The sequence below is a fragment of the Adiantum capillus-veneris genome, chromosome 1 (assembly GCF_014529385.1).
Source record: "Adiantum capillus-veneris isolate H3 chromosome 1, ASM1452938v2, whole genome shotgun sequence".
NCBI lineage: Eukaryota > Viridiplantae > Streptophyta > Polypodiopsida > Polypodiales > Pteridaceae > Adiantum > Adiantum capillus-veneris.
In genome coordinates this window covers 175,797,552-175,818,672 of record NC_140931.1, presented here as the reverse complement: position 1 = coordinate 175,818,672, position 21,121 = coordinate 175,797,552, and positions in this window count along the sequence as shown.

The window sequence follows — 21,121 nt, the reverse complement described above, 5'->3', positions numbered from 1 at the left end:
CATCACGATGCCAGTCATATTGAAGTAGTGTGCTACAAAATAGAATGGCTATCTTGCTTTGAACTATGAAGCAACACCATCAAACCAAACCCAGTGTCGCTTGACACTATAGCCTTAAAATTTTAGCTGGTCATTGTGTAACAAAAAACAATGCTGCATAAACAAAGTGTCATGCGTCTTGTCATCAGAAATGTAGAAGTGGGTTATCTTCAGAATGGTACCAAGTGCATCACATAAGTATGAAATGTGAATCAAAATTGTGATCTGAGTTGAATATCAATGCATTGGTTGAATCTCATTCTGTACCTTGAAGGAGTAATTCTCTGCAAAATCCACTATAGACACCACTACGTCATCACGAAAGTCATCCAAACACTCCTTCAACTTGTGAGCTTGCCATTTGTACTTGTACTTGTGTTTGATAAAGTTTCCCAATGTGCTTTGAAGCAAGGAAATGAAACTCATTGGACTGATATGGAAAACCATGAAGTCGTTTTGAGATTTTCTTGTATCTGTCTTGTCCACTTCTTGTATGGGAAACTCCTCAAAAAGCTTGACAGTTATCAAAAGATGTCATCACTCTATCCACCTGGACACGATGAGAGCCTTTTAAAGCCACAATGTTGGCATGCTCCCAAAATACATTTTTTACTGTGATAAGCACAACCAATGGTCTTTGGGCACAATACAAACTCCCATAGGTCTGTTAAACTTGGAAATGTGGCACTTGATGCTATGGACTATACTGTTTCATCATGGGGGATGTAAACAAGGCACCTACAAAAGAATGACTTTCCATGTAACCCACATTTTACATAGTGCATCTGATTGAATGCTTCCTTAAGGTAGAAAAGCTGAACATAATATTCACAGCAGCAAGTGTTGCGGTCCTTCAGCTTGCATACAAAGTATGGCTTCAGACGCTCAAAGCATTTGAGGGGGATCCCAATGTTTGGATGAGCCTTCTGGACTTGCATGTAGAAGTTTCTCTGCAAACATAATAAGACACATTTGGGTAGCACTGACATACTTTTGGAAGTAATTCAAAGCACACAAAGTCAATCACAAGCGCATAAAAGTAATTGGTAGTACTTGGAAGAACATGGAATTATTATAGAGCACTTCAAATTACTCAAAATCACTCATAGAAGCACTAGTCTTTCCAAAGCACCTAGAGTCACTTACAAGCACACAAAGGAACTTAGAAGCACATAGTCACTTACAAGCACTCAAACGCACTCAGAAACACATAGAGTCACTCACAAGCACATGAAAGAAATAAGAATCACTTGGAAGCACTAAAAAACACTTGGACTACACTGCAAAGAATGTGGAAGCAGTCTGAAGCACATTGAAGCACTTGACCGACTCAAAATCATCCATGAGCACATGCAAGCACTCTGAAGCACCTGGGATCACTCGTGACCTCTTGAAAGCACTCATTAGTATTCTGAAGCAATCCTTTGGAAGTACTTGAGAGCACTCAAAAGCATTTATAAGACTTTTGAAGCACTTGAAAGATGTGGTAGGCACTAAGAAGCATTATGAAATATGAATATACTTAAAGCACTATGAGGCACTCGGAAGCACTCTCAAAGGAACTTAGAAGCACATAGAGTCTTTCACAAGCACTTGAAAGTAGTTACAATCGCACTAGAAAACACTTGGAGTGCACTACAAAGCACGTGGAAGCAATCTGAAGCATTTCTAAAGACTTGGAATCACTTTGAAGCACTTGACCGACTCAGAATCACCCATGAGCACATACAAGCACTTTGAAGCACCTGGGATCACTTATGACCTCTTGAAAGCACTCATAAATATTGTGACTTGTGAAGCAAGCCTTTGGAATCACTTGAGAGCACTCAAAAGTATTTATAATCACTTTGAAGAACTGGACAAATGTGGAAAGCACTTAGAAGCATTTTCAAATACTAATATACATAAAGCACTTGGAGCCACTCCAAAGAACTTACAAGTTCTTAAAGACACATGTAAACACCTATAAACCTCTCAAGAACCAAAAAGAATTTACAATCTCTGAGAGACATATGTAAACACCTACAAACATCTCTCAAGCACCATAGAGCAAGGTCAAACACTTTAATGCATGGAAATTAAAAAGCTCTATCAAAAACCATAAATATAGGTAAAGTACTATAGTGCACTAACAAGCATGTAAGTATGCTTGGAGGCAATTGGAAGCACTCAAAGACTCAGAAGCACTTGAAAGTACAAAAAACTATAATGGACTAACATACACATGAAAGCAATTAAGAAATTGGAGGCAACTTCAAGGTTGATAAAGCATTTGGAAGGGATTAAAAGCATAGAGTAAAGCATTATGACACACTCTCACATGTTTGGGGTGATATACCTGAGGCAAATTGAGTAGATGCATTGGATGTGGTACATGCGCACTCTTGCCTATTCTGTTTCGGACAACATCTTTCTTGTTTGGGGAGATGTGGGTTTCCACCATCCAAAATTGAAACACAATTTTCCTAACTTTGGTCGTTATGATGCTTTCTCTATGCACTTGATGGTGACAAGCATCTAACGGAAGTGATCCTTCCTCCACATCAAGATGAAGCCAAACATTTGCAGCAATGAAATTTCTTTGGTGCAATCCTAAAGCCTTGGAAACATCTCAAGTGCTCATTTTATCATCACAAATGCCCACTCCATTCAGGCATGCCATGATAGTAGGCTGTTTAAAAAAAAACTCATCATTTGAATAGAGTGTCTTCACCTCAGATAATGTATGATGAATGTTAGAGTAAATGACTCTCTCAACTGTCTCTGTGGAAAAGTGAGAACGTTGGATGAAGGAGGAGTTGCTATAGAATCCTCATTTGATGAGGCTTGGAAAGCCCATTTGTTTGTTTATGCTAGCTCTTAGCAGCCACCTTGCACATTTTCTTTGCCTCTCGCTCATCAATGTCATCATCCTCACACGCTTGTGTCATCCTCTTCTCAATGCTTATTTGTTCCCTCTTCTTTGCATCCCAATAGTTTTATAGAATGAGTAGAAGATACCCCGTGATGTGTTGTGTAATAGACATTGGAGGAAGATGGGTGCCTGTAATACCATTCTAAACACTATGAGGTTCCATGTGGAACAAGTTATAATTTTGATGATATTGCATAGAAGACCATCAAAACACAGCCATAGTACTCATGGAGAGAGAGAGAAAGAGAAAGAGAGACAGAGAGAGAGAGAGAGAGAGAGAGAGAGAGAGAGAGAGAGAACTGAGATGCTACTAGAGAAGATGAAACAATCATGGTCGAATGGACCTCCTAAAAAACATCATCATTCCATGCCTAAGGTGGGAAGACAAGCATGGAGCTATCAAAGTCATAAGTAGAGGCTATTGAGAGATTGAGATTGAGAGAGAGAGAGAGAGAGAGAGAGAGAGAGAGAGAGAGAGAGAGAGAGAGAGAGAGAGAAAGCACCACAGTACTGATGACAACTAAGGCATGTACCAAGATTGGAACAAAATGAAATTAGAATGTTCAATTGGATTTAATGAAAGGAGGTTGAGCCGTATGCTTATATTTGAATTTAATATCTCTTTTGACAGCCTGCCTTATCCCCTCCCTCTATGCCAAGTTGTTTCTCTTATACATGCATCACCCTTATAGACTAGCTAGTATGACAAATGATCAAGGCGTTGGACTATGAATCTCTCTCTCTCTCTCTCTCTCTCTCTCTCTCTCTCTCTCTCTCTCTCTCTCTCTCTCTCTCCACTTCATAACTTAACATTTTCATACATAGCATATCAAGTGCCCATCACCTAATGATCACTCTACCCAATGATGTGTTCAACAAGGAGGGTCAACTACCCCTATATTTCCGTTTTCTCTTAAGCATTTAGTAGATGGCATGAGTTGAAGTTGTGATCATCTTTGCTACCTCATCCAATAGAGCTCTACATACCTTCTATTTTGGCTACTCACCTTTCATTTTGGTTGCTTATAATCCCCACCTTCCCTCACTCAGCTCATTGTCCCCCAAAGGTGGCCTTATTCTAGGCTTCATATGGAGAAAAAATGGACCTACAAAGATCTAATGAGAAAGTACGTGGCTAGAAAAGCCTCCCCACTAGAAATTAACTACCTTTGGCTACTTGGCAAGCTAAAGTTAATAGGACTTTGTTGGGATACAATAGTTGATTAGAGAGAAGATCAATGGCACAATCCATGGAAGACTTAAAAAATATCTCTCTCTCTCTCTCTCTCTCTCTCTCTCTCTCACACACACACACACACACACACACACACACACACACACACACACAAGCATGGATAGTGTTCCATATTATGGTAATGATGTGTGTGACCACTTAAGCACTATTGGGATACTTTTTCCCCTCTTTAGGAGATTTTTTTTCTAGCTTGTATATATGACTGTCACGCTAGGGCAAGCCTTAATATCTTTGTATTAGTGCATTTGGTAGCACTACTTCCTTTGTAGTGTTCTCTTGAGATTTTGTCTAGCTCCGCGTGCATTCTTATAACCATATCTATAATAGTTAGTATCAATATCTAGGGTTGCATCCCAAACACCCTTTTGGCTCACATTCTCCTATTGAGGTGATTTTTGGTCAGGAGACATAACCTTTAGGCTAAATATTTGATCTTGGAGCTATCAAAGTTTTATTCAGGCTTATTTTGACCTCCTCTTCCACTAGTAAGTAATACATATACAATTTTGGCCCAATTTTTTTGATTTTAGGAGAGTTCTCAAAGGAGTTTTTTCGAGACAGTTTTGGGGCAACGAGAGCTCCAAGAGTGTTTTGCTCGAGCTCTCAACAAGGAGAGTTTTGCGGAGGAGAAGCCAAGGCCTATCAAAGGTGTTTTCTTTTTGGAATCATCGAGGCCCTGTCCGACGTAGCCGGATTGTAGCCGAGTTTCATGGTGTTTGTAGATGGTGATTTTGTCAAAATTGGAGAAAACCATAGCCAAATTGTGTGCCATTTCTTCCCCCTTGCCCCCCTTCTCATCCTTGCTCTACTCAAAGTGTCTGGTGCTAGTGTGCAAGTGTTGTGAGCCCCCCGCGCCCATTATGTATGTGAAAGAGAGGAAGAGAGAGAGGTGTGTATTGTGAGATTTCTAGAAACGAGCAAAATGATGTGCTATCTGTCGATTGTGCAAAGCGTGTGTGCATTATTATGCATGCAAAAAGTGATGTTCTTTCCAAGATGTGAGGTTTTGATGGGGTGGTGATTTCTAGTGGACAGGGGGTGTTGTGAGTACGTTGGGCTATAGTGAGACATCTGTGTTGTGTTTTTAAGTGTGCTTGCAATTCCCCTCTCCATCTTCTGGTGCCCCCACTGAGAAATATCTAATCGCTCCAATTTGAATATAAAATTGTGGTTTGAAGAAGCGAGAGGTGGAGTTTTTGAAGAGCAGGTGTTTTGCAAGATGGTTTGGTCAGATTTTCTAATTTTCACTAGCGTAGAACATGCAAAAACTTAGCTGCAAGATTATGGTTTGTTTGTGTTGGAGAGCAGACTGTCAAGAGAAGAAGATGCAGTTTGAGTTTTTTTTACGTTCGTTTGTGGTAAAAGCTAAACAATGGTACGAGGGATTCTGAGATGAAGAAAAGGCAAACAAGATGACTTTGGAAGCGTATTTTTGATGCCAATATGAGCCATATGTTCAATTGCATGAGGTAAAGCTAAAATTGTATGAAACAAATCCTAAATGGAAATTTTTAACCTTTTGAGTGAAATTTGAAGCTCGTTGGAGACAATTTATGGAGGTAATTGCTTCACAAAGTGTTGATTATTTAAAATTGAGCAAGTTCATGGATTGCTTGCATGAGGAGGTTAGAGACAACATTGAAGAAGATGGACCTATGACATATGCGAAAGCGGTAAATTTGGCAAGAGGCTGGAACAAGAAGATTCTGAAGAAGCATAAAGATAGGGAAGGTTTGTCAAGTGCAATGGTGCCTAAGCCAGTCGATGCAGTGGAAATGAGGCCAACGGTGTTTCAAAGAAAAGTTTTGGTGCAAGAGGAACTGAGGGTTTTGTGATTGCAACAAGATGGAGTGGTTTCTATGCCAGTTTGGGAAGTGCCAGAATCTGCGAAAGAAGGGTAAGCGATGCCAATTGAAGAAGATGCACACGCAAACTTAGGTATGGTTAGTCAAGCGCCATTGATGTGTGCTAGAGATCAAAAATTGTGGTTTGCAAATGATGTTGAAGTAGAGAAGGTAAAGAAAATCCCATCTTTTGAGATGATGAAGAAGTGGAAGCATACAATAGCAGTTCTATGGATGCCAATATGACATGGGAGACCAATTCATCAGACTTAAGATATGCAGAGTTTTATCTCTTGCATTTGGATAAATATGTGAAAGGTGTATGTGAGGATCAAGAGAAAGACCAAATCAATGTGCTTGATGAAGTACAAGTGGGGGGATTTAGGCCTATGAAAATGGACATGTAGGTAAAGATCTATGTGGTGCCATGCTGATTGCTATTCTTGTGAAATTTGCTGTGGAGTGTGCCACCATGATTCAATAGGTACGGAGCGTTACCATGAAAGGTAAAGCAACATATACAATGCATTGTGGTAGGTAATGATTCTTCTTCTTCTTTGGTTAGAGATGAAGTGGAAGAGTAGACGGATGAGGTTGACAAAGGAAAGGTGTTGGTTGATCTTGAGGGACCAATCGATGAAGAAGGGCTTGATGATGATGGCATTGAGGTTAAGGAGGAGGTGAAGGAGATCATGGAGCCAATGGTGGAACCAATGTTGCATATACGTTTTATGGTAGATGAAGGAGATTCCCGTGTTGTGTCCAAGCTTTGTAAAGAGGTATATATTCATGGTTGAAAAGTATGCTTGTAAGTGAAACAATGCAGTGTGTTATCTGCTAGATATGGAGTTCCCTTTAGAGAAGCTACATGGTTGGGAGGGAGGGTCACGCATGTTTGTTGGATCAGATGATGTGATGGTAGAGCTAGGTATGCTGATGAGGTAGGGTGATGCTCAAAATGGTGCAAAAGTTGTATGGGCCTATTGTGTTCATGGATGACTTTGTGCTTAGAGATTGATGCAAATGGATGGAACAGAAGATGTATCCAACAATTGGAGCCAATGACTCCATTCCTTGATACCTTGGTTTCTTAACATCGTTTTCCAACATGATGACCTACACTTATTTCTCAAAACACGTGCAACTGCTTGTTGTGAAAGTAAATTAGCATCTTTATTTTGTTTCCTAGATATAGTTGCACCACTTCAAATTGATTAAGCAACCTACAGATGGCATAAAATTTTGTCCTTAGGCTTTCATTATTGCATGCCCAAATGCCCAAAATCTTCTTCACAATGAGAAGTGCACCCCCCTTTACCATGAGACAAGTATCCCTTGAGTAATGCACATTTTCAAACCATGAAGTAGTATGTTATACTATGATTCATTGTAGATTGACCTTCTCTTTCATGGCCACCTCTCCACTTGGGTCAATCAACACAAGCCCTCCCCCTGATATACATGTGGCTTGTCAAAGAGCTCCATCAGAGAACAAGGTAATGGCATTAGGGATACTTTTAGGTGGTGGACATGGTAGGTCTTTACTTTAGGCACTTTAATCTCCTTCTCATGCTCTCTATAAGTGAGAATCCGTGTCAATTGTGCATGCACACTATCTTCTACTTTAAAAGAGTATTGAAACTCTTGCAATTCCATTAACTACTTTGAGATCCTAGTATTAAGGTTCATTTGAGATGACACCCATGAGAACAATTTTTTTTATAGTGAAATTTTCAAAGGGTCTTAATAGCATAACTCCAAGGCTAAGTGAATGGAGCGTGACATGTACTTCACCTTTTGAATGAATGAAATGAATTTTTTGAGACTCTTGGAGGATCATAACTCAACAAGAGCCGCCTTTGAAGGACCCACCTCAATTCCTTTCTAGGGAACCTTGTGGCCAAGCAAGATCACTTCGTCTTCACCTATGTGGAATTTGTTGGGGTTGAGTTGACCTCCCATGTCATAGAGTCTCATCAACCTTCTTCTATCCTCTATAGATGCAATGATTTTGAGCTATAAATACAAAAAACATCAATGAACACCCTAATGGACTTCCCAAAGAATTATTGAAACACCATGTTCATAAAGTTTTGAAAAGTTCCTAGAGAATTTGCGAAGCCAAATGGAATGAATCCAAAAGAAAAACAGCCTCAAGGAATAATGAAGGTTGTTTTTAATTGATCCCCCAATGCAATCCCTATTTGAAAGTAGCCTGAGTAGCCATCACACAATGTACTTCTCATGGATAGCTACCTCATTTAGTATCTTATCGTGAAATGTAAGGGAAAAGTGATCTTGCTTGGTTATGTCATTGAGTGGTCTATAGTCAACACATACTCTCCACTTTCTATTCTTTTTAGGAGTGACCACAACTGGAGAGACCCACTCTGAATTCTCCACCAGACAGATAAATTTTTCTTCCAAAAGATTTCTTACCTCCTTGGATATAGCTTGCTCCTTGATGACTCCTAAACTTTGTAGCTTTTGTGCCTTAGGTGTGGCCTTAGGATTTAACTTGATCTTGTGTTAATATCATCTAATCCACGCACGTCGGTGTAGACTTTAGCAAAAAACTAAGGAAACTTCCTTAGCACAAATTTGAACTCATCTCTTCCTTCTGTTGTAAAGTGTTGTTGAAAACATACCTTCTAGCATTCCTTCATCTTACACACCTTAGTTCTCTTGAGGGCCTACATCCTCCAAGCCTTGGCCAAAGGTCTCTTGGTTATTATGCCTAAACCTTACCCCCATGACTTCAATGGAAGACTCCTCTTCACTAATTTCTTCTTCTAAGGTGCTCTCGGTCCAATCTTCCTCCATACATCTTTGAGATGATTCTTCATGGAGCTCCTCTTGAGGTTGCTCCTTCATGTCAAAGAGAGCCTTTTTATAACATTCTTGCAAATCAACTTCCAATTTTCCAAGCCCGCAAATCTCGCATTTTCATTAGCCATGATCTTCCCAAGATATATATATATATATAACCATTCCCCTTAGTAGATATAACATAAAAATCAACCGCTTTCTTAATGCCAAAGGCCTCCACGAAAACATTTTTACAAATCCCTAGGCACCTAGATTCCTATTATTTTGCCATTTTTATTTTGATTTGAGGTGTCTCATGGATATGTATGCCTAGATTTTGCATGAGGCCCTCTATCATAATGCAAGATTGTGCACCCCCATCCAGTAGAACTTTCTTAACCAACTTCCTTTTGATGTACCAATCTAGCACGGGTGTAATATCCTCATTCATTTAGCTTGTGAATTTTTTACAATAGTCACATTCTATTTCACCTTTCTCCTCATGCTAAATGTATTTGTTAACCCCCTCCTAACTTGTGGGAACAGTGCAAGAAATTTAGGCCATGAGATATTAGGACCCTTACCTATCATGTCTTCCAAAAGGTTGTATGGAGCCATACCATGTCCAAGAGGAAAGTCTTGAGTTCTCTTGGCTTCCTTTGTCTCTTTAACCTTCTTGCCTCATCCATGCTCACTTTGTGATGCAACTCCTTCTTTCTCCTCACCTTTCCACCGCCACACTTGATGCGATTTTCTTTCATGTCAATATCATTTGACTTTCTCACCTCTATCACATGCACATTGGGATTTGGAAAACTCCTACCACTCCTCGGAGGAAATCCAAAAGACACTCACATATTGAGCACAATGAGATATGAGTGGAGAAGCTTCTACATCAACAACAGTTATTGGAGAAGTTATTGAGACATCCTTTGATGTCACATCTGCTACATTTGTTCCTTGAAGCACCCATGAACTCCATCTTTCATGATGCATGCTTTTGTTTGATAAATTTCTCACATGCATATAGAGAATCCCATAATTGACACTTGCTTTTAGACACTCTTTCTTTGTTTCTCCCAAGCACTCACCTTATATGAACATGTACTTTAAAGTCCAACTACTTAACTCCAATAAGAGCGTATACCAAAGGTACTTTTCTCTCATGTATTTTTTTCCTTTGGTCATCCAGGTTTTAGAACTAATGTAGAAACACTCATCGCTATCTTTGTGTATATATTCCTTCTACATTAGGTACTAGCAATAAGAAAATTTCTACCCATATCAATTGCCAAAGGAGAGGAAGATATGGGTCTATTTCATGAAGCAAAAAAGTGAGGTGTTTATGCATTTTTAGAATTTCAAGGTTATGGCTGAATTATAGTTTGGAAAACATGTAAAGTGTCTGAGGTTAGATAGAGGGGGAGAATACTTCTCCAATGAATTCAATGGTTTCTTGAAAAATCATAAAATTCAGAGGTAATGTGCATGCAAGTATACTCTATAGCAAAATGGTGTTGTTGAACAGAAAAACATGCACATTGTAGAAGTTGCTAGAGTGTTGATGGATGAGAAGAAAAGGCCTCATTGCTATTGGGATGAGGTTGTTACTACAGGTGCTTACATTATGAACATTCCCTACTACTAGAGTACATGATATGACACCAAAAGAGAAGTTTAGTGATGAAAAACTAGATGTATCAAGTTTCAAAGTGTTTGCATGTATTGCTTTTGTGCATGTGCCAGATGAACTAATAAGTAAGCTTGATCCAAAAGAAAAAAATGTGTGTCCATTGACTATTGCCTTAAGCAAAAAGGGTACACGTGTTACAATCCTATCATAGGTAAAGTGATAGTGAGCAAGAATGTTGTTTTTTATGAAATGGAAACCTGGTATGCTGATGTAAAATATGACTTGGGGACTAATGTAAGAGAGAATGTGGCTGTAAAAAATACAAGTGCGCAGTCACAAGTCTTGAGTGTGCCGACAGGGTCACCTAGTGCAGGTCATGGTGAGAAGCAGGTTGTGTGAAAGAGTGAGTCCTACTAACTCTTTGAATGAATCAAGAAAAGCGAAGGAGCTACCAAATTTGAGTACTAGTCATGAGGATGGCGATAGAAGTGGTTCTGAGTAGAGTTTAGATGAGAAGTTTGGCATACCCTCAATGAATACTTCGGGTGCAAGAAGGATGCAAGCATGGAACAAGGAACCTAGAAGCTATGCTAGATCATGCATGTTTGAAATAGTAAGAAATCTTGTGCAAAGGTTAACTTATGACAATTATGTGGCTCGTCATTGTGCAGATATGGCAACGATTACAGAGCAGGTAGAAACCACATGTTTTGAGGATGCTCTTAAAGATGAAAAATGCCAACAAGCTATGGATGAAACTTTGATTGCTCTTGCTGCAAATGAAACATGGGAATTGGTGCCATTACCAAAAGGTAAAAAGGCAATTGGATGTAAGTGGGTTTACAAAATACAACATAATGATGACTCGAGGGTGGGGGGAGAGGGCACCTCTAGGAAACTATTCATACAATGTGCGTTCAAAGGGTGTTAGAAAAACCCCTTCACTTACGTGTTTAAGGTAATAAAATGACCCCTTTTAAAACAATCACGGGTTTTTCTATAAAGTAAATTTAAAACCCCCTTCTGTTAACATAATCCTGTTAAAATTTTAAAATTTTGACAATTCAAAAACCCATTCATTTGAACTCACATGGTAACTTACATGTCTAAGAGGTGAAGCCCTTGAGAATGCTGATGGCAGTGTGATCAAGTACAAGGTTAGACTTGTGGCCAAAGGTTATGCACAAATTTATGGGATCGATTATGAGGAGACATTCAACCTTGTAGCCAAGATAGCTACCATTCATGTGTTAGTGGTTGCAACTTTAAAATTGGTGTTGAAACCATGAGGATTCACTAGTAGTAATAGGGGGACGCCACCTATGTGCAACAAAATTGCCTTTTTAACCCCTACATACGGGACCCTCCTATGTAAATCTATGCATTTGGCCTTAGAAAACCCCCCTATTGTACAATCACATGATATCATACGGTAACCCTTAGTGAATAGCCCGTGGTTGAAACAAATGGTTGTAAAGAATGTGTTTTTAAATGGAGACTTGAAGGAGGTTGTTTATATGGAGTAACCACAAGGCTATGCAAATATGAGTCTAATGTTGGAGTACAAACGTCTGTACCTTGCTTGGCCTCCCAGGCAATGGCCGTCCTCCCATTGACACCACCTTATTCTTGTACATATACTAAGAATAAGGAGCTCTCCACTTAGAGGTTGACTCCACCCACACATTGTCTACTCTCTCCTTCTCCCTTCTGCATTCACACCAAACCACACATGTACACATCTGTGCACACGCACTCTTCAACTGGTATCAGAGGTTTAGTTTTGTGCGGATGTAGTGTGACAATTGAGTCAACGGCTCCGCAACAAGAGCATTGTCACGCCAAGGGCTAGAGGGCACGGCCCGACCTAGAGGAGTCAAGTACTTAGGCAAAGGGACAGTCTGAAGGTGTGGATAGGGGATCTAGTTAGCACAAAGGTCCATGGGCTCTCCAATATTAGGTTGGCTGGGAGGTGGATCCGTAGTCAGTCTCCTTTGGGTCTTACACTAGTATTAGAGCTACAGTTAGCTGGGAAAGGGGCGTGGTCCTTCCTTTTTTGCATGTTCCACGTGCATGTCTGTGGAGCTTCTCTCTTGCCAAGCAGGGAATGGATTCGAGGAGAGAGCACCGCGTGCAGGGTCTCTTAGGTGGGGAGGGATGAGTTGTCGACCTCAAGCAATCGGCACGCTTGAGCATGGTGGGTGCGCACTGTGATTTCTTGCAACTCCCATCACGGGAGAGAACCCCGGGGAGCATTGTGTGTGCCCCCATCTCCTTACCAAGCTCACGCGGCACTATTGGGCGCCATAGCCGACTACCTGCGTGTGGTTTTCACACCAAAAAAAGGCCCTAAGGCCTTTGGCCTTGGGCATTCTCCTCAAAACAATTTCAAGCAAGGGTGCATGCCCACCCGGCACACACTCGTATCCGGTTCTTCCCCGGTTGTCGGCCAAGGTGTGACCTAATCTTGTCCACAAAGGGCCGGGACATTCTTTGGTAGGCCGGCATCTTGCTGCAGATTCTCTCAAATTGCGAAAATTGCAGAAGTGCGTCAAGGTTAATTTTACGACGGCCTTGAGATTTTCAAACCAGTATCCATTACCACTTGTTTCTCCGGAAGATCAAGTCGACTGCTACGTGTTCAAGCGGTGTAATTGAATCGGTGGAATTACGAATTGACAAAGATTTGACGAACAACGTAATTAGCACGCCTGATTTTCACCGTTGTGGTGCATACTACGGCTACACAATTGTTTTTCCAATCAAGGTATTCTTCTTTCTCTCTCTTACACTGCACAGTGTTGCCATGGATTCAGATATCAACATGACCTTTGATTTAGAGCATAATACACCTAATCCTTCCCATGATGGCTCACGGACGGATACTCTCACGGAGGGTGCCCGCGATGCTACGCGAGGACATGATTATTATGAATTTCTGGATATCCAAGAATTTTGGGCACTTCAAGCATGCATCTCAGTAATGTAGACAAACTTTGCATCCCTAAATGAAAATGTCACTAAATTATCACTTTAGTGATACAATTTATGCATCAGTAGGCCAAGGACCCTATTGACACACACATGCATGATCACATTGCCGATAGGGGGCAAGGCCCTTCTGGTCATGGACAAGGTCCATCTTTGGATTCCATCTCTGGATTCTTTGCAATCTCTCAATGGAAAGGAGGTGGACGAGTTGTTGAAAAACACCAAGCCACCAACTTTTAAGGGAGAGGATTGAGATTGCAATAAGCATGCAGCGAATATCTTTCTCAGCAAGTGAGATGGAATTCACGCCTTACGGAATACTCCGAATGCAATTAGAGCTCTGCAGACAAGTCTAACTCTGGAAGTCAAGGCTTACAAATGGTGGATGTCTCTCAAGGAAAATAATATCGTACCACAAAGTTGGGCAGCCTTCGAGACTATGTTTCAAAAAGAGTTTCTGGCCACGTATGAGGCACATAGAAATGGGACGGATTGGGACACGTGTTCCATGCGCCATCAACCACAATTTCTTGAATATATCTCTCACTATCAGGATGTTATCCTCAAGTTGGAAGGGCTAGACACCTTTCAACAAGTACGTGTGTTTATCCATGGTCTGACACCAAAGCTTAAGAAGCACGTCAAGACTCAAGACCCTGAAACACTAAAACACTTGAGGAGTCCATAGTGAAAGCACACATTCATGATGATCCAGATGAAAAGAAAGCACATAATAATCACGTGCCTGCTAATACACATGGAAATACATGCACACAGTATGGGAAAAATAAAAGGAAATTTCTAGTAGCCAATTTTGAAGCAGCTAAAAAACCCAAGGGGTCTCATGGTCCTCTCTCTCCTGAGGAATTTGAGAAGGCAAAAAAAAAGAAGTTATACTTTCAATTCTTGGGAAGCAGCCATGGCAAAAAGGATTGTCCCAAGGGGAAATCTGCTGCTCACGACAGGGAGAAAGCATTGCACACAGTGTAGCTACTGCCTCTTGAGTCTTCCTCATGTTTATCCACAGTGGAGGTAACACACACTGAGGTGGTGTATGAATGTTGTATTACAGCTCATGTGGCAACAGACCTTTGTTCCACATGATTTAGTGCATATGCACGGATCTCTTCAAGGGCACAAGGTGTGCAGTTTGGTAGATGACGATGCTACTCACAATTTCATTAACTATGGATTAGTGAAAAAACTCAAAGTTTCCACCACTACAAGGTAGCAGTGATGAATGGTTATGATTCCAAAATATGGGATACTCAAGTCCCAGCTATACCATTGGAAATACAAGGCTATTCCACATCCTTGGATTTCTAGGTTATGAATATGGAGAGGGCAGATGTGGTACTTGGTAGGGAATGGTTGCATAGCCTAGGACCATCACTCAAGCGTAGCTATGAGCACAAAAACCTGATGTTTGAATCCCATGGCGCACATGTGTTGTTGTTAGGAGAGAAAGATGTCCCTTCTCACCACTAATATGTACAGCAGAGTTTATGAAGTTCGTTTCTGATAATGAAATAGATGAAGTTTTCTTGGGTTACTCATTGTGTCATTTTCTTTCCAATGTTGAATCTGTTGAACACTCCTCAACGCCGCATGCTTCTCTCCCATCTCTTCGAACAATGGCTACTTGTCAACAAGCAAAGGTTGCTAGTAGTGAATTAAAATTCTTATTAAAGGAATTTCATAATGTTTTTCCTACATATTTTCTATCAAAATTACCGTCGACACTATCTGTGCAACATGGCATTGACGTGGTTGCAGACAGTAAACCAATCAGTAACCACCTTTAAAAATGAGTTATTTTGAATCTGCTGAGGTGGAATGTGAGCTTGTTGACTATCTTAGCAGAGGGTTTATTCAACCCAGTTCTTCACCATGGGCTTCTCCTATCGTATTAATGAAGAAAAAGGATGGTAGTATGCACATGCGCGTAGAATACTATGGATTAAATGCGGTTACTGTTAAGAACAAGTACCCATTACCACACGTGGATGAGTTGTTCTTGACAAGATCACTCATGATCATAGTTTTTCAAAGATAGACTTACGGTCGGGTTATCACCAAGTACCTATTCAACTTGCTGATATACCCAAAACTACATTCCGAACAAGTTTTGGACATTTTGGTTATGCCTTTTGGGTTAACCAATGCGCCCGCAACATTCATGACACTCATGGATAGTGTCTTGAGACCGTACTTGGGCAAATTTGTTATTGTTTTTCTCGATGACATTCTTATATACAGTGCTTCTGAGGAAGAAAACTTGCAACATCTGAGGCATGTGTTTGAATTGTTACAAACAAATAAATTATCTGCCAAATAATCCAAGTGTGATTTTCTCAAGGAGGAAATTCACTACCTTGGGCATGTTATCTCAGCTACTACTGGGCTGCACATGGATCAATTCAAAGTGGATGCCATTCAGAGGTGGCCTTCTCCTAAATTTTTTGAAGAGTTACATATTTTCTTGGGATTTGCATGTTTTTTTTACAGGTTCATTAAAAAATATGCTCATATTGATGTTCCCATGACGGACCATCTGAAAGGCAAAGGAAAGACCTTCCAGTGGGGGGCCGCTTAGCAGCATAGTTTTGATACACTCAAGTATGCACTAGCTACAACTCCTATTCTAGCTATTGTGGATCCTTTAAAGCCATTCATCTTGGAAACGGATGCCAGTAATCATGCTATTGGAGTAGTCCTTCTACAAGAGGGGAGGCCAATTGCATTTGAAAGCAAGAAGCTTGATTCAGTACAACAGAATTATTTTGCTTATGAACGCAAACTCTGCGCAATAGTGTTGGACTTGAAGACATGGCAACATTATTTGTATGGATCTCACTTTGAGATTGTGTTTGACCATGAAAGCATAAAATGATTACACAGCAAACCGACTGGAAGGGTCGAAAGGCCAGGTGGACTGAGATCCTTCAGGAGTATGATGCAAAGCTCCGGTTCGTAAATGACGATACAATGTGGTGGCTGATGCTCTTAATCGTATGCTTGAGATAAATTCACTATTGTTCACGAAGATTTGCAGTGAATTTTTGGATTTTCTGAAGGGCACATATGAGCATGATGATGTATACACCAAAGTGTGGAGCCATGTGCAAATGAGGGATCCTTCTCACTTCAATGCTGGTAGTGTGTCTTTAACCTCGTCACACAGTTATCCTCCGTCGAGTGATGAACTGCAGCGATGGAAGATTTTTTCCATCACCAATGGGTACCTTCTCCACAAGCTGAGAGTTTCTGAACCGATGGACACGAACATTTGATGCCAAATTCTTTATGAATGTCATGACAGCCCAAGTACAGGGCACCCGGCTATTAAAAATACTTTGACTCTTGTATGATGATAATTTTACTGGCAGGATTTACATGGATCTGTTCAAGATATGTCTTGCATTGCCAAAAATGTCAAGTTAACAAAGGAGAGCGCCTGAGGGCACGCAGAATCTTACATCCTTTGGAGATTCCAAACAAGAAATGGGAAAGTATCTCTATGGATTTTATTGTGGGTTTACCAACCACTGTACGCGGTCATGACTCAGTATGGGTGGTCGTAGACAGATTGACTAAACTATGCAAGTTTATTCCAAGTAAGTCAACCATAAAAACTTAAGAATTAGCCAAGTTAATTGTGGACAATCTATACAAGTTGTATGGCTTGCCAAGTAACATTGTGAGTGATCCTGATCCCAAGTTTAACAATATTTTTGGAGGGCTCTATTTAAACAATTGGGTACACAACTCAACCTCAATAGAATAGATAATCCAGAAACAGATGGTCAAACTGAACGAGTTAACCAAGTGCTAGAGGATATGCTACACGCATACGTTAGCAAGAAACAAACATACTAGGAAGAGTATCTACCTCTTCTTGAGTTTGCTTACAACAGTGCATAGCATGTCGACTAGATTTAGTCCTTTCATGCTCATGTATGGTTTTCAACCTAGGTCACCAATTACGGTGCGGTTGTAAATCTAAAAACTCCAGCAGGTTAAGGATTTTCTCCAAGACCATATGGATATGTTGAAACTCGCTCGTCAGAATGTCCGGCAAGCGCAGGATCGGTATAAGAAGTACGCTAATCAAGTGGAAAGATTGACCTGAAGAAGGCACCACCTGGGAAAACATTGGTGCTCTTAAGAAGAAGTTTCCCACTTTTGTTTTCGAGGACAAAAACACTTCTCCAAGGGGGGAGTAATGTCAGGCCAAGGGCTAGAGGGCAGGGCCTGACCTAGGGGAGTCAAGGATTTAGGCCAACGGCCGAACTGAAGGTGTGGACAAGGGATCGAGCTAGGGAAAAGGGCCATGGGCTCTCCTATAATAGGTTGGTTGGGAGGTGGATCCGTAGTCAATCTCCTCTGGGTCTTACAAGCATTGAGATGATAGCAGGACACAAGAAGCACAAATTGTAGATCTAAGCTTAGCCATGTATATTTAGCTTGTATAGAGATTGTGTAGAAAGCCATTGCTGTATTTTGCAGAGAAACAGCAAGAACAAAAAGTGTATAACTTGTTTTTGCTATTTTTGACTCTTGAAACATCGTTTTTGCATATCTCCGTCCATAGGAAGCCGGATGGATATAATCCAGGAGTCTAGGTTGGGGTTTTATCACATTTTATACGTGATGATGATGTCCATTTTTTGAAATTATGATCCAAATTATATAAAATGGAACAACAACAAGTTTATGCTACATTTTTGGCTGAAAACTTTGAAATTCTAAGCACTAAATTTTTTGTAGCAACCTGTCAACAATCTCAACATATCGAAGTTTTGTAGTTTGATTCCTACATTGTAGAGAGTGATGTGCTTTACATCTTTGGCTATGTATGGCACACTGTGGTGCTATTTGAGAGAGAATTCACCTTGTTTTTGCGTATGCAAGTGATGTTTTATGATATGACTTTCGGATCGTTACACATCCAAATGCGGTTTTATGCGCATTGTATGGCTGTGTGGGACAGTCTAGAGAGGGGTTTCTTGCATGGTTTGTGCAATTTCATGCCATGTATACATTATGCAAATAAAAGTTCATCTAGCTATAGTTTTCAAGTAACAAAGTCACAAGTTTACAACTTTTTTGGACAGATACACGTCCATAGAGCCACTTGCTCAAAAGTGAGCTAGTTTGCGAGGGTTTTGGCAGTGCATGTATACCATTTGTAAATCTATTTACTGAGACACTGATTACTTTGGTGCAGTTTTTGGTGAGATTTTTTGAGGTTTTGCTCAAAATACAGAGGAAACTCTATCCGTTTGTCCCTAGATTCTCACCATGTCACGTATCTGCAACCTACTCTCCGATGGTTTAGTGGTCGAGTTTGACTTCCACTTTCACAATGATTGAGGTGATCGAGTGTTTACTCTCACTTTGATAGGTTTTTTCAGCGAGGACACAATTTTTTGTTCTTATACCCACTCTTGCAAGAGTGAGGATTGTGTATTCTTGTGTGGCTACAGATAGATAGTCATAGGTTTCGCAAATATTTTGCAAATTTTTGCGAACAGTTTCTCTTATGGGATGCGTTTTGAGCTAGTTTGATCTCTACTTGTGTATATGGTTATGCATTTTATGCTCAGTTGAGCCGTTTGTTCCAGATTGCGTGCTTGCAAAGTTTGCAAATTGTGGAGTTGGTTTTATGCATATGTGAGAATCGGGTTTGATGGAGTATGATCATGGTTTCATGATTGTATAGTGATTGATTTATTCCCATTTTGACAATGATCAAGTGTTTATGCTCACTTTGATGCTTAGACATAGGTTTAGGGTTCTTGTATCCACTCTCACAGGAGTGCATTATGGTATGCTCGTAGGCTACATGTTTCCTTTGATTTTTTCTTCATGTTATCACATTGACACATATTTTGAGCATGAAACTATAGCATGCAGGTTACAGGTTTTCATTGTTATTGAGCTACCGGTTGGTTTATGCCTTATTAGTGTAGTGGTTGAGTGATCTCCCACTTTTGACGTGAATGCACTGAACTGATGTGTGATTCAGTTGAGTTCACAATGACAAATCATGAGAGACGAAGGTCTCGATCTTCCTGACATATGCGAGGTTGGTATTGTGGTCACACAGGGCACATTAGGCACTGTTGTTTTAGACGAATGAGACAACAGCCGAGATAGACGCGTGAGACAGATGCGGAGGTTGGTATTGTGGTCACACAGGGCACATTAGGCACTGTTGTTTTAAGGCATGAGACGACATCGTGGAGACATATGCGTGATGCATAGATAGTTATGACACAAACCAGAGAGACGACTACATATGCTAGTGATGGTGATGTCACACTTACCTCTAGCCTCCACCCACCAATGATACATGTTTGACAGAGATGGCACTTGCTCCCAATGGCGGCTAGATGAGTCTACAACATTTCATATCACACCATGCTGTGACTAGCTCAACATATTTTTTAGTGGGAGTTATGGTCATGTTCATATGGCTGATGATTCAACATATGACATAGAGGGTGAAAGAGATATATGTCTGTTACTACCTAGTTGTGCATCTTATATGCTTACACATGTGCATTATGATCCTGCAATTGCACAGAGCTTGATCTTAGTGAGATGCCTAAGACACAGTGGATGTCAGGTACTGATTCAGGAGCAGTCTTTCCAGATGCAATTGGGTTGCCTAGTCATTTGCGCAATAGGCTAGGTCATACATTGTATCCCCATTGCACGTTTCTAAGATGCAAGACGGTATAATCTCCATTACTACCATGACATGTAAGGAGCAAGAGACAAGATGTGTCTCCTTCTCTAGTGAGCTACAATATGCTCAGGAGACAGTGAGTTTACCTGTGCATGACATGTGAGTGGACTTTGTAGCGAGAGAGTTGGAGCGAGATTACTCCAGTGAGACACAGTAGGCATTGTACAAGTGTGTTCATACAAATTTAGAGAGGGTCTGCTCCCTAGAGGCACATACCAAGATGATAGATATGGAGTCTTTTGATATGTTCATGCTAGAGGCTGATGATGTGATATCAGCACACACACATTGAGTCCCTACAAATGAGGGAGAGATGGTCCTCTAGGAGTCAGAGTCATCACATCCATTTGTGACAGCTAGTCCTGACAATGCAGAGTATGCACATAAGCACTGAGGTGGTTAGGATAGCCACGATTACATAGGTTTTTTCAGTGTTCAGGTGTCTCATGTACGACCTGTTAGTGTCCAGGCCCGACCTAGTAGCTACAATGGGAGCATTTGGAGCAAGGATTGTCAGTCGTGGGATGACTGATAGTAGCATGATGCATAATGGAGTTTTGCAAACCATACACAGTAGTCCGTAGGATTTACATGCAGGATCTTCCATGGGTACACATGCTCACCTACCACCAAAGCCGATACGGCTATATGTAGATCGATTGAGCAAGCGAGTGGATGTAGGTTCAGAGAGGTGGGAGGTTGGTGGGGTACAAGCATTTGGCCTTGACCGGCCACCCAGATGATGGGCTTCTGCCCATTGACACCACCTTATGCTTGTACATATACCAAGAATAAGGAGCTCCTCTCGTATAGGTTGACTCCACCAACACATTGTCTACTCTCTCCTTCTCCCCTTTCCGCATGCATACCGCACCACGTA